Below are 14,724 nucleotides of genomic sequence, written 5' to 3'. Positions count from 1 at the left end.
GTCTGTCTCTGGAAATGTCTTTTTCTGCTATTCTTCTTTGGAGTATCTCTTTTGATAGCTTCCTCTAGTTCAGTATTACCTACAGTCTGATGATGAAGCATTATTTTTATTTTTTCCTTTTGTCTTGATCGCACTGCCATTTTACATGAAACTTTGGAGCTTTTGTGGGAGATCTGATATTCTGGTCCAGAAAAGACTTTCTGAGCATTGGCTGGGGAGAGACTGACAGCTCTTATTGCCATTCCAGTTCATGTCCTCAGCTATGCCGAAAGATTTGTAAAATTTAGGGAATTCACAAAAGTTGAGTGCCCTGAGAATGAGGTACCTGGATTAATTACTTAGCAAGCAAATTCAGCATCAGAAAAACTGGATCAGCCAGCAAGAATAAGTCCTAAAAACTTTCATGCAATCGAATATTTATAAACTAACAGTTCAAGTGAAAGGAAAAGAAGTGAGACAAAATGTTGTTATGCCTTACCGCCTATTGAAAGTAAAAGACTCAAATACTCTGTACTGTCTTTTTTTCTTGCTTTTAGAAATTGACCTCTTTGGGATAAATTCTAACCTGATTGACTAGTGACATTTAGCTGTAGTACACATAGAGTTTGCTTCCTGTGGGGATATTTAGTAATATTAATAGGGGTCTGTGGGGAAGGTTCTGGATTTTTCTAAACATGAGTTATGATTGATCAGCTTACATTCTCAAATCTTCCTCTTCAGAGGAGTTATCATCTGAATTGCAGTTTAGATTGGATACACCGAGGCAGATTAAAATGAGCAGGAAGCTTTCCATCTTGGACTAGAATAGATTGGTAACGATGACTAAAGAGATGATTATTTAATTCATTAACTTATTCCCAGAAAGCAAAAGCTTGAAGGAACAGAGTATTCAAACATGATTTGAGAGGGGAAAAAAATAAAACATAGGTCTAAGGGAAAGAAAATAAAAAGTAGCTTGCTTGCCTCACTTTATGATTAATGAGATTCTTTAAATATTGTTACCTTGAAGTACTCTATTTTTATGTTATCTAACATTTCTTAAATGTCAACCATATTCTCTGTTCAACACAAATAGCATGGTTCTGTCTGGATTGAGACTCTAGAATGAATGAATGTGAGTTTAATTTCAGCCTTAGGGACTTAAAAATATATAGTGGACAGTTTATGTCATTCTAGGGGATGTTTTCCAAAATATTTTCTCTTAAATTGATAAACATTAAGCTCTGCACCTGGGGAAGACATATATAAAACAAGGCATATATAAATAAAACAAGGGACAAAATAAGAGATATATAAATAAAAAGCACTGGAACTTTAAAAGTTAAGATGGATTTAAATGTAAGATTTGATTTTTGCTCTTATTTCAAGGTTGATTTTTTCAGCTATTTTGGTTTCTGTGTTTTTCATTCTACAAAGAATGATTTGATCTTTTCATTTGATGCAAGGGAAATTGGTAGCTTAATTCAGTTACAAAGAAAAAGCTTAAACTTTAAGAAGCACAAAATGGATTGTAGCTCACTTAAAGGAAAAATGGCAAGTTTTGTGTAATTAAACACTTTGTATCTCAGGTTCCATATGTAATCACATGAGGATGACAGAGTTTTAAAAATACAACCATAGAGTTTGGAGAAACATGGAGAAGTGAGAGATGAGATGTCCCCATATCTCTCCCCTAGAAACAACAGTAAGCTGAACATCTAAAGTTCAACAAAAAACACCCAAACTGCACACCAGCATGTGTGAGCATGAGAGCTGCACATAAGAGCTACCACAGAAGAATACACTTCCATTAATGCCCAGGCAGAGAAATAGTCCATTAAACACCATGAACAACCAAGGTGATGAGGCATCTCAGAAAGAAAGAGAAAAATCTCCAGAAAATAAGCTTACGTACATAGAAATATGTGACTTAAATGACAGAGATTCAGGATGGTACTTCGAAAAAAACTAAGCGAGTTCTGAAATGAATCATGTCGATAATTTCAGAAATTGAAAAAACACCTAGATGAGCAGAGCAAAGAGATTGAAATCTTCAAAAAGAACAGAATATATATTCTGGAGATAAAAAAACACACTGCAAGAGTTGAAAAATGAAACAGCAAGCTTGGGAAACAGAGTTGACCAAATGGAGGAAAGGATCAGTGATATCAAAGACAGAAATCTAGAAATAAATCGAAGGAAAAAGAGAAGAACTGAAGAATGAAAAATAATGAAAGAAATACAAGAGCTAGCTGATACCATCAGGAGAGGAAACATAAGAGTAATGGGCATTATTGAAGGCAAGGAAAAGGAACAGGGACTAGAAAGCATTTTCAGACAAATAGTGGATGCGATTTTCCCAAATCTAAGGAATGAGCTGGAACTTGGAATTCAAGAAGTCAACAGAACACCCATTTATCACAACCCAAAAAGGCATTGTATTAAAATTATCAAAAATCAACGACAAAGACAGAATTCTCAGGGCAACCAGGAAGAAGAAAATGGTAACTTAGAGAGGAAAACCCATTAAATTATCATTGGACTTCTCAGCACAGATCTTACAAGCCAGAAAGGAATGGAATAAAATATTCAAACTATTAAGTGAAAAGAACTACTAGCCAAGAATAATTTATCCAGCTAAGCTCTCCTTTAGATATGAAGGAGAAATCGAGACCTTTCCAGACATAAAAAAAAATTGAGGGAATTCTCCTTTACAAGGCCTGCACTACAGGAAATACTAAAAGGGATCAGCTCACCTAAAACAAAATAACGAAATAATAATAATAATAATTAGGAGTAAGGTGACTATTAGGCAAATAGAATCAGAGGAGTGCAACTCTTACTAAGAACAGGGCATTATAAGCTTAAACAATAAAGAGAATTGCTATAGCAAGATAGTAATGAACATTCAGCATACATAGGGACAAATTGGAATAACAATAACTGAAAAGGAGAGGATTCAAAGATCCACATTCGCAAAGGGGAATGGAGATAAGGCACACACAGAAGAAAATGAACGACTATATATATAACTATCCTTTACATATTTCTAATGGTAACCACACTCCAAATTTCAGAAATGAAGTATATAACATAAAACAAGAAGGAACAGAGGGAAAACCCACAAAAGCCAACCAAAATAAAATAGAAACAGGAGGACAAAGAAGCAATGGAAACACCGAGCTACTGGAAAGCAAAAGAAAAATGGCTATAAGAGGACCTCATATTTCAATAATCACCCTCAATGTAAATGGACTGAACTCACCAATTAAAAGGCACAGAGTTGCAGAATGGATCAAAAAACAAAACCCAACCATATGCTGCCTCCAGGAGACACATCTCAGCCCCAAAGACAAAGACTCAAAGTGAAAGGGTGGAAAATGATATTTCAAGCAAATGGCATTCAGAGAAAAGAGGAACTAGCGGTACTAATATCAGATGAAATAGACTTCAAAATAAAAAAGGTAAAAAAATGTACTAAGGGACACTCATAGTGATAAAGGGAATCATGACCAAGAAAACATAACACTTATTATCTATGCTCCCAGTGAGGGAGTCTTGAAATATGTAAAGCGATTACTAACAGAACTAAAGGAAGAAACAGACCAAAATACTCTCAAAGTAGGGGACCTAAATACCCTACTGTTGGATATGGACAGGTCATCCAAACAGAAAGTCAATAAGGAAATAACATCCTTAAATGACACATTAGAGCAACTGGACATAATTGACATTTACAGAGCCTTCCATCCCAAAACAGCTGCTTATATATTCTCTAGTGCACATGGAACATTCTCAAGGATTGACCACATACTGGGACACAGAGATAGCCTCAACAAATATATGACAGTTGAAATCATACCAACCACATTCTCTGATTATAGTGCTTTGAAACTAGAAATCAACTGCAAAAGGAAATCAGGAAGAACCGCAAATACATGGAAATTAAACAACATGCTACTGAAGAATAACTGGGTCAGAGAAGAAATAAAAAGAGATCAAAAGATACATAGAAACGAATGATAATGATAGTACAACATATCAAAAGTGTTAGGACATGGCAAAAGTGATCATAAGAGCAAAGTTCATATCATTATAGGCTTATATCCAAGAACAATGAGCCCAAATAAACAACCTAATGCTTCATCTTAAAAACTAGAAAAGAACAAATGAAGCCTAAAGTCATCAGAAAGAAAGAAATAATCAACTTAGAGCAGGAATAGGTGAAATAGAAAACAAACAAACAGACAAACAATAGAAAAAATAAATGCAACAAAGAGCTGGTTCTTTGAGGATGTTAAGGAAATTGACAAACCCCTAGCTAGACTCGATAAAGAAAAAAGAGAAAGGATACAAATAAACAAAATCAGGAATGAAAGAGGGGAAATTACAACTGACACAGCAGAAATACAAAAGATCATGCAAGAATACAATGAAAAAGTATATAACAACAAATTTAATAACCTAGAAGAAATAGACCAGTACTTAGAAAAATACAACCTTCCTAGACTGAATCAAGAAGAACTGGAAAATCTAAATAGACCGATCAGCAGTATGGAAATTGAAACAATTATCAAAAACCTACCAAAAAGTAAAAACCTAGGACCAGATGGCTTCACCAGTGGATTCTACCAAAACATTCAAAGATTTAATACCTATTCTCCTCGAACTCTTCCAAAAAATCAAAGTGAAAGCAATACTTTCCAACTCATTTTATGAGGCCAATATCACTTTGATGCCAAAACAGAGTAAAGATAACACACAAAAAAAGAAAACTACAGACCAGTATCTCTCATGAACACAGATGCAAAAATCCTAAATAAGATACTAGCGTACCAAATACAGCAACATATTAAAAAGATTATAAACCACGATCAAGTGAGCTTCATTCCAGAGTCACAGAGATGGTTCAACATACACAAATTGATTAATGTGATACACCACATAAAGAAATTAAAAATAAGAATCATATGATCATATCAATAGGTGCAGAAAAAGCCTTTGACAAGATACAGCATCCACTTATGATCAAAACACTAAACAAAATCAGTATAGATGTAAAGTACCTTAACATAATAAAGACCATCTATGACAAACTCTCAGCCAACATTATACTTAATGGTGAAAAACTACAAACCTTTCCTCTAAGATCAGGAACAAGGCAAGGCTGTCCACTATCACCACTGTTATTCAATATAAGATTGGAGGTACTTGCAAGTGCAGTCAGACAAGAGAAGGATATGAAAGGCATTTAAATAGGAAACACAGAAGTCAAACTGTCACTGTTTGCAGATGACATGATTCTCTATATAGAAAACCCTAAAGACTCCACAAGAACACTAGAAACAATAAGCAAATACAAACCATATTACTTAGAACATTATACAGATTTAACGCAATCCCCATCAAAATCCCACTGGCATTTTTTAAAGAAATAGAACAAAAGATCTTCAGATTTGTATGGAAGCACAAAGACCTCAAATTGCCAAAGCCATCCTGAGAAAAAAGAACAAAGCTAGAGGCATCACTCTGCCCAACTTCAAATTATACTACTAAGCAACAGTAATCAAAACGGCATGGTATTGGCACAAAACAGACACACAGTCCAGTGAAACAGAATCAAGAATCCAGAAGTAAACTCATATTTTATGGGCAAATAATTTTCTACAAAAAAGCCAAAAATATACAGTGGAGAAAGGAAAGCAAGCCTCTTCAATAAATGGTGCTGGGAAAACTGGAAAGCCACCTGCAAAAAAATGAAACTAGACTGTTGTCTATCACCACACACCAAAATTAACTCAAAATGGATTAAGGACCTGAACATAAGTCCTGAAACAATAAAATGCATAGAAGAAAACATAGGAACGAAACTCAAGGACCTTGGACTTAAAGAGGATTTTATGAATTTGACCTCAAAAGCAGGAGGAAGTAAAAGCTAAAATAAATGAATGAGAATACATCAAACTAAAAAGCTTTGGCTCAGCAAAAGACAACCATCTGAATGGGAAAATATATTTGCAAGCAACATCTCTGATAAGGGCCTAATATCCAATATATACAAAGAACTCATATGACTCAATAACAAAAAGAGCAAATGATCAAATCAAAAAATGGGCAGAGGACCTAAACAGACACTTCTCCCTAGAGGACATACAAATGGCCAACAAATATTTGAAGAGATGTTTAACATCTCTAGCTATTAGGGAAATGCAAATCAAAACCACAGTGAGATACCACCTCACACCTGTTAGAATAGCTATAATCAACAGGACAAGTAATAACAAACGTTGGAGAGGATGTGGAGATAAAGGAAGCCTCATACACTGCTGGTGGGACTGCAAATTGGTACAGTCACTATGGAAAACAGTATGGAGGTTCCTGAAAAAACTAAGAATTGCCAGCAATTCCTCTACTGAGTATTTACCCCAAAGACTTGCAAACCCATATCCAAAAAGATATTTGCACACTCATGTTCATAGTAGCAATATTCACAGTGGCCAGGACATGGGAGCAACAGAAGTGTCCTATGATAGATGATTGTCTAAAGAAGCTGTGGTACATATATACAATGGAACATACTCAGACATAAGAAGAGATGAAATGCTACTACGTGCAACAACATGGATGGACCTTGAGATAATCATGCTAAGCGAAATAAGCCAGACAGAAAAAGTTGAAAATCATATGATATCACTTATATGTGGGATATAAACCTAATGAAGAGGGAATTTCAGGAATTTTCCACTCAAATGACTAACCTTGTAATCAGCTCTTTGTTTTGCTTCTGTAAACATGCTTGCTGCATAGGCCTAAGGTCAGACTGGTCTCGAAATGAACTGAAGACTCACCTTTCCCTTGGATTGTTCTATCTAGATAGCAGATATATTGCCTACATTCCTGTTTAAACTGCCCATAACCCATAGCAACCCCTGCCATTTGTAATGGTCCATGTTCAAACTGACCAATTAGCTTGTGTAAAATCCTTGCATATAAGGAATGTTGTCACTGAGCACACTACCCAGATCTTCAGAGCACTAGCTCCTCTGGGAGCTCACGTAATAAACCTGAGTTGTCTTTCTCTCTGAGTTACTGGTTGGTTTTTCGCTGGACTGGTTTTGGGATTTTTTTCCGTAACACTAAAAGCAATAAATGAACAGAATAAATAGAGACTCATGGGCATGGACTGTAGACTACTAAAGGTAGGGAGTGGGGAAGGAAGGGAGAGGTAGATGGGATAAAGGGGGTCAAATATGTGGTGACAGAAAGAAATCTAACTATGGGAGGTGAATACACAGTGTAAATATATATATGCCTACTGTTAAAGTGTACTACTGAAACTTATTAGATTTCATTAACCAATATCACCATAAAAAATAAAAATAAAAAATAAAATATAAGTTAATTAATTAAGGAGAATAATTTATACAATTCATATAATAGTTACTTCTGAGAGGGAGAAAGGGATGTGATAAGACTCATAAAGGTTTCAGAGGTACTGGTTAAATTCAAACTAGCAGTGAATACAGAAGAGTTCATTTTATTATTTCCCTTTAAAGTATATATATGTGTTTTATACAATTTCTGTATTTTAAAATAAAGATTTTAAAAACAAGGTACATGTAAAGAGTTTTAAAAAATTATTTCATGAGTGAAAAATACAGATTTGAAGTTCTTGATCTTGTCATATTAAAACTATTCTAAACTTAAAGAACAAAAAAGGAATGAAAAACTACCTGGAAATCAAGTTATTTGAAAACACACAGACACACAGACACACGGACACACACACACACACATATTTGGGAACACTAGCCTAAGAATTTAAAGACACCAAACAATTTACTGGAAAGCATAAAATCATAAAGGTAGGGAGTGGGGAAGGAAGGGAGAGGTAGATGTATATATATGTGTTTTATACAATTTCTGTATTTTAAAATAAAGATTTTAAAAACAAGAGAACCCCCTTGAAAGGATATTTAGAGTTGGATATATGAAATGTATCTAAGAATGTATCCAGGAATATAATAATCAAATGATTTATGCTTTCAATCTAACAAAAAAGTGTGTAAACAACAAACAGAATCTAAGATGGCCAGTAATAAGAAATAGAAGATGAAACAGAATAAAGCATAGAGATGTAACAAGATAATAAGAATAGGCTAGAAAAGAACACACTGTGCATGAATGTACATAGAAAATTTGTATGTTATGACATTTTAAACGGAATATACATTGAACTAGTGATATTGGTTCATTTACTGATTTATTTTAATAAAATCTTAGTATTTTATTTCTATGATACATTTGTTGTAATTCTCAGATGGCTTCAAAGAATATAAAAATTTTAAATGTTCAAAATGTAATGTACTAAGACAATTCAATGGATAAAAGAGTCTGTTCAACAAACAGTGCCAGAATGCCTAGATATTTGCAAAATAATACAGGACATCTATTTCACATCACATACAAAAATTAACTAAAAATAGATCATAGACATAGTGTAAGAGATAGACAACAAAACTCTTGGAAGAAAAGATGTGAAAAGATGCTCAACATCCTTATGCTTTAGAGTTTCAGTCTAGGAAGATGAATAAGCCCAATCAAGGCTCCTATGAGAAAGAACTAGATCTCAATAAATCACAGCTGTTGTTTATGCTGTTGATGCTGTCCAGACAGTGGTCTTTCCGCTCCCCCACCTCTTCTCAGTGTCCTTGCATCACCCCAAAGCCCTGACTTTGTTCAGATTCCCCTCGTTCTAAATGCCTTCTACTCTAAGCCTCCACCTACACTTCCTGTTTCTTTAAACTTCTGCCTTCACAACCACACCATTCCTCTTCTCCTCCAGGTTTCCTTACACCCTGCAGCCAATTCTTCCTCCTTGCCCTCTACCACTCTCCCATCTCCCACCCGCCCTGCAGCACACACCTGATCCACACCCCACCCGTTTCAGCACCTTCCAGGACTTACTCCTCTTTTTCCATCCTTACCCTAGATACCCTTCACTGGCAGAGCAGAACTTGGGGCCCAAACTATGTACCCCAGCTCCTGGGATCTTGCCTCTTGTCAAGGCCCCTACCCTGCTAGGCTGGGGCAGCAGGGGGCTGGGTGCTGGGGGCATATGCTATGGTGATTTTTCTTCTAAGCTTGGCCTATGGCTCAAGAAATGCATGTCCCGCACCCCCTCTCCAAGCCATGCTGCCAAGCATACTCCCTTTCATTCCAAGGCAAGGTCAGCCAGAGGGCTGAGCAAGTCCCAGGCATGCAGGGAGGTGAAGGGAAAAGCATGGTGGTTCAAGGGCCTGGTTGGGGTGCCTGACTTAATTGGAGGGTTACTTATATGTCTCTGTCAGACAGGGACAGCCATGGGCTGCCTATGTCAGACTGTCCTGCTATGGGTCTTTTGTCGACGTGCCAGTTCCCAAATTTAGTGAAACACTGAGTGGATATGAGTGCCTGGTAGGGTGCCTTCGCTACCTGTCTGTGTCTCTGGGTATGAGATGCGTGGTTGTAAACTTCCAGGTCAGTGTATATATATGAGTGTCTGCAACTGTGTGTCTGTGTGAAAATTTCTGTGAGTGTCTGGGTGTGTCGAAATGTGTTTGATGACAGGAAGGAATTGTGTGTCTGCTTAAGTGTGTGAATCAGTCTGTGCATACCAAGTGTGTGCTGTGTGTACCAAATTCTAGATGAGAGTATGTTTCCTAGAATTTTCCCCACAAAGATCTGTATGAGTTTGGGAGGTATAGGTATGAAAAGTGAGTGAAAATGATGAGAAACATAATGTCAGTAATTTGGGTATGGCTTGAACGATGACAGATGATTACTAGACTTAGTGTGGTGAACATGTGGAGAGATAGGAAAGGTTATATTGTACCCCTCAAACTGCTTAAAAAATGTAGACAAATTTTAATGGTCAGAGAAATTATAGAAAGGAAATAGGCTAAAGAGTACCCTTTTCTCTCCTCAAATTAAAAGTCACTACGTCCTTAGGATTTGGGATGAAGTCAGCTGAGGGCAGGAAGTTTTTGTAGTATCTATCACTGTACAATTGATGCCAGTGGCCCTTTTGCTCTTCCCACCTCTCATCTAATATTGGAAAAGAATTTTCACACTGATCTATTTAGGATAATTTGTGTCATTGAATTTATAGCAACCTGTTGTATTCCTTATGGATTCCAGATTGTGTCTGGGGAGAAATCACAATAGGGTTTTAAAAAGAGGCAACCACCTCGACAGGGCAGAACTGTCTGAAATTTGGGACCTGCCTGTGTCCTGGGGAGCCACATTTTAGCCCAAAGCCAAGGAGATAGATTGCACCCTAATCCCATTTTGATTTGATGAGCTTGTTAATTTTTCTACAAAGTTTAACTCCTTGAGAGTTATCGAGAAATGGAGCATAAATTAAGTGTTATGGCATACTTTCCATTTCCATATTTCTTTCGACCTGGTGCAGAATGTATTATGCTGTAACTCTTCTGGCTGTCCAGAAGCCGACTTCCCCTTAAGAGTTGAACACATGCTTTTGGAGTTCATCTCATTTTCAAATCAGAGCTTTAACATGTTGGACATGTTTTATGAAAAAGTGATGAACCCGGTCTGCCAGTCATTTTAAAATTAGTCTTGGGTTACTTGAATGTTCTTTGCTAGCCATCGCTGCGAATGGATGAAAAATGGTGCCATCGAATTCAACCAAATTTGAAGTTTTTCCAGAAATCGTTTGTCACTAGAATGTCCGAGTTGTGTTTGGCACACCAAAACTTGCTGCTGTCTATATCTTTTACCAAAGGATACCTAGTGGGTATACACTGTTTAATAACCTTAGACAAATTTCAGATGCGCTACCTTATAATTCAATGTTCTTTTATTGCATGGAGAGCTCAGCACCCGCTGCCTGGTCTTTAACCATCACCCTAGAGTTGACCGTTGTATACACATATTGTTTTGCCCCCACTGCCCTTATGCTCTGGTCAACACCAGTCTGTCATTGCCTCTGAATTTGTTTTTGTGTGTTTCTTTACTTTGTGTCTTTTTGGTCTCTCTGTTCTAAGCCCACATGGGAGTGAAATCATAAGGGCCATGTTCCTTTTGGTCTAACATATCTCACTTCCCTTGGTAGCTTGGGGAACTCGCTGAAAGGGCCAGTGTCAGAATGATTATGTGAGGTTTCTAGCTAATAAGTGGCAGAGGCTGGAGTTCCTGGCTGAAAGCAGCCCAAAAGTTCTCAGGGGTGTCAGCTAGCCATCTCTGGACTAAAGACTGGTGGCTGGAGCGGCCATTGGGCTGAAGAGGGCAGCTTGCACCTTCTGGACAAATATAGATAATGCAGATGCAGCCATGAAATCAGTGGTGAAAGAAGTCAATGCATGGCAGGTGAGGCAGGGCTCCCAGTAGGCCAGCAGATAATGGCTGGCCCTCTGGTAGAGGCCAGAGAAGGCTTCCTAACCCTGGGGCCAGGGGATCATGAATACCCTGCCCCTCTGCTCTGGTCTGGGAAGAAGCTAAGGAGGAGATGGTGTGACACACTAGTGAGGGCCCCAGGAGGGGTCTGGTCTTGATGGAGTCCTAGCAGGACATAGGAGTCCTGACAAGTCATTCCGAGTTCAGGACACACAAATTTAACATTTGCTGTTGAATGAAGCCCTCTGTCTATGGCCTGTTATCCCAACTCTCCAGCTACCAATGTTGGCAAGGATGAAGAAACCAAGTGTCAGAGAAGGCTTAGGACAAGAGCTGGCCAGGTTCTGCCCAGTGCCCTGGAGTCCAGGCATAGAAATGGCCTGGAATTAGGAGATATAGGAGTCATAGCCCTGCCCCATCTTGGAGAATCAGCACCTGGCCAGACCCCAGGGGTACTGTAGGGCAGCTGGCCATGTGGGGTTCCAGTCTACCCCCTGTCCTGACTGTCCCACTCACCAATATTCATGCTTTCACTTCGGGTCTATTGACTGATGAAGAACTGTCCACAAGTCACTCTCTCAGCCTACTCACTTTCCCCCTGGAGCTTCCACTTTTCCTGGCTCTGTTCTCAGTTTACTCTTTTGCAAACTAGAACCAGCCATCCTCAGGGCATGTGGAATCCCCAGAGGGGAGCTCTGGGCAGAGAGGGTCAAATTGACGTGGCTTTAGGTCTTCTGGGCCTCTTGACTGGCACAGGTGAGTACGAATCAAGGCTTTTTTGAGGGAGGATTTAATCTCAATAAACAGCTCTTTGTCAATGCTTTAATGCTTGCTGAGATCCCACCTAGCCTCTTTTCTAGCCCTTCTCTCTTTTCTTTATTTTTTTGATCTGTATTTCTTTTTATTTTTTTTTATTTTTATTATTTTTTTAGGTGAGGCAACCCTTAGTTGACATCACAGATTGCAAGGACTTTGTCATCTTACAATCCCTTATTTTTTATTTTTTACACCTACAGCACCTGGTCTTTCTAGGTGGTCTCCCATCCAAGTACTAACCAGGCTCAACCTTGCTTAGCTTCCAAGATCAGACGGGATTGGGCTTGTTCAGGGTGGCATGACCGTAGACTCGATCTGTTTTTCTTTTTCCAATTTATTTATTTCATTAGTTTTTTATGCTAGCCTTCATGTTCAACCCTCTGTTTTTTAATCTGCACATTTCTTCAAACTTTTATTTACCTATATTGGCATGTCTACTTAAACCCATCCAATTTTTTTTCTTTTCTTAGTCACTCTTTCACTTACTTTACCTTTAATCCATCTTTACCTGTTTTATTTTATTTTATTTTATTTTATTTTATTTTATTTTATTTTATTTTATTTTATTTTATTTTATTTTATTTTATTTATTTTATTTTATTTATTTTATTTTATTTTATTTGGTATCTCAGTCATTTCACTCTTTTTCAGCCCTTCTCCACTTTCCCAATCCACATCTTGGATACTCTTCTCTCTCATAGTCCTGCTTGAGCCCAACCTGGTGCCCCAGCTTTTGGGTTTCTGTCTTCTGTCAAGCCTGCTGCTTAGCCATGCTGAGAATACAGGGGTAGTTTTTTGATTGCTTGTTGGTTGCTTTTTTTTCACTCTGAGTTATGGGTCAGTGTGTAAGGTCTCTGGGTTTCTTCCACCATCCATGATGCCTGGCATGCTCCCTGTTTTTCCTAGCAGGGGTATGATAGAGAGCTAATGAAAAGGACATAGGCCCAAGTCAACCAGTGGCAGTGGGTAAAGTCATGGTAGCTTGTCTTGGCAGGCATGCCTGACTTCTGGGAACTTTGTTAAGTTTTACTTTCTTTGAAAACAAAACATTTCATTCCAGACTTCTAATTCCCTTTAAAACAAACAAACAAACAAACTTCAGTAAGTTGCTTTCTGCAGGTGTTTATAAATATTATTTGCAATTAATTCTTCTCTATCATTTCGAATCTTACATTTGAACATTCTCTGCTGTTAAAATTAGATTATCTAAAAAAAATTCTTAGATTTTAAAAATAGCTCTCTTTTTAAAATTTTAATATAGATTTAATGAATAATTTTCTCTTTTTAAATATTTTCTATTACTTGTCTCAGAATTATTTGGTATAAACCTAACTTCTTCAATGTCAACCTACCTTTGAGCATTCAATAATAAATTTTATTACTCATGATTTATGTTTAACTGATTATTTTATACAATCACTGTTTTTCTGGTTTTCAATTTTTATGTTTTAATGTTTTGAATTTGTATATAATTTTCATCTTTGTTTTGTGTTAATGCTAACACAATATTTGAGATATTTTTAGACAGTTTTCATATAGTGGTGTTTTATTTTGAATTGAAATTATTTTGAATTACTCAAAAAAATTTTCTCTAGCACTCTTTCTGGGGAACTTGAGTTTTTCTTCTGTTACTGTTCATATCAAATACGTTTTTAACCCCATTTTCCCATTTAGAAAAAAAAAGTACAACTCACTGCCAGTGTTAATGTAATTTTACATAAATATACTCTTTGAGGCTGAAGAAAATCTGATGGTATTCACTGTGAAAATAAAATATAAAAACTGTTCTTGGAGTTATATACAAAGAGAACTTATCTCTAATCCTAATGTAACAGAAATGTATACATAGTCAGATTCATCAAATGAATCTTTGGCTAACAACTGTTAGAGAATGTTGTTAATATCACATGAAGGAATGCTACTTTTCTAGGACTTGACATTTTCAATGATCGAGAATTACTTTATTTTATAAATGGAAATACCACTACTAAAAACAGAATGCTATATATAGAATGATGTCATTTGTTTCCAAAGACTATTGATATACTAGAGTGATGCAAATATCATAATAAAAGCAAGATATTTTGTGGCAGACTTTAGGAAATGAAAACATAAGCTGCAGACAGGGAATAAATATTTATGTCACCTGTCTAAGCAGGGACTTGTATTCAGAATAGATAACAAATATTCAGAACTTTATAATCAGAAAACAACACAAAATGGACAAAATTTTGAATTGACACTTTATCAAAGAAGATTCATGAACCTCAAATAAGCATGTGAAAAGATGTTTTACCTAGTCATGAGGAAATTGTAAACTAAAACACAAGTGTAATAGACAACAGAAAGATAGATTACTAGCAGGCTCCAGTGTTAATCCTAGCACACACACACACACACACACACACACACACACACACACACACACACACACACAAAACAATAAAATGATGCCTGACTGCTAAGGAATATGTCCCTGGGAGAACACTGGAGTACAATTAAGAAGCTGTGCCAACACAGAGGTGCACAAAA

At 36.9% G+C, this 14,724-nt stretch overlaps 1 pseudogene; it reads right to left on the bottom strand.

Moving 5' to 3' along the window:
- Positions 1-12,383: 12,383 nt before the first annotated feature.
- LOC120606014 (uncharacterized) lies at positions 12,384-12,502 on the bottom strand (annotated as a pseudogene).
- Between the last annotated feature and the right edge of the window lie 2,222 nt (positions 12,503-14,724).

The sequence above is a fragment of the Pteropus medius genome, unplaced genomic scaffold (assembly GCF_902729225.1).
Source record: "Pteropus medius unplaced genomic scaffold, Ma_sr-lr_union100, whole genome shotgun sequence".
Taxonomy (NCBI): domain Eukaryota; kingdom Metazoa; phylum Chordata; class Mammalia; order Chiroptera; family Pteropodidae; genus Pteropus; species Pteropus medius.
Note: the sequence above shows the minus strand (reverse complement) of the source record. Positions and strands in the feature narration are given on the sequence as shown.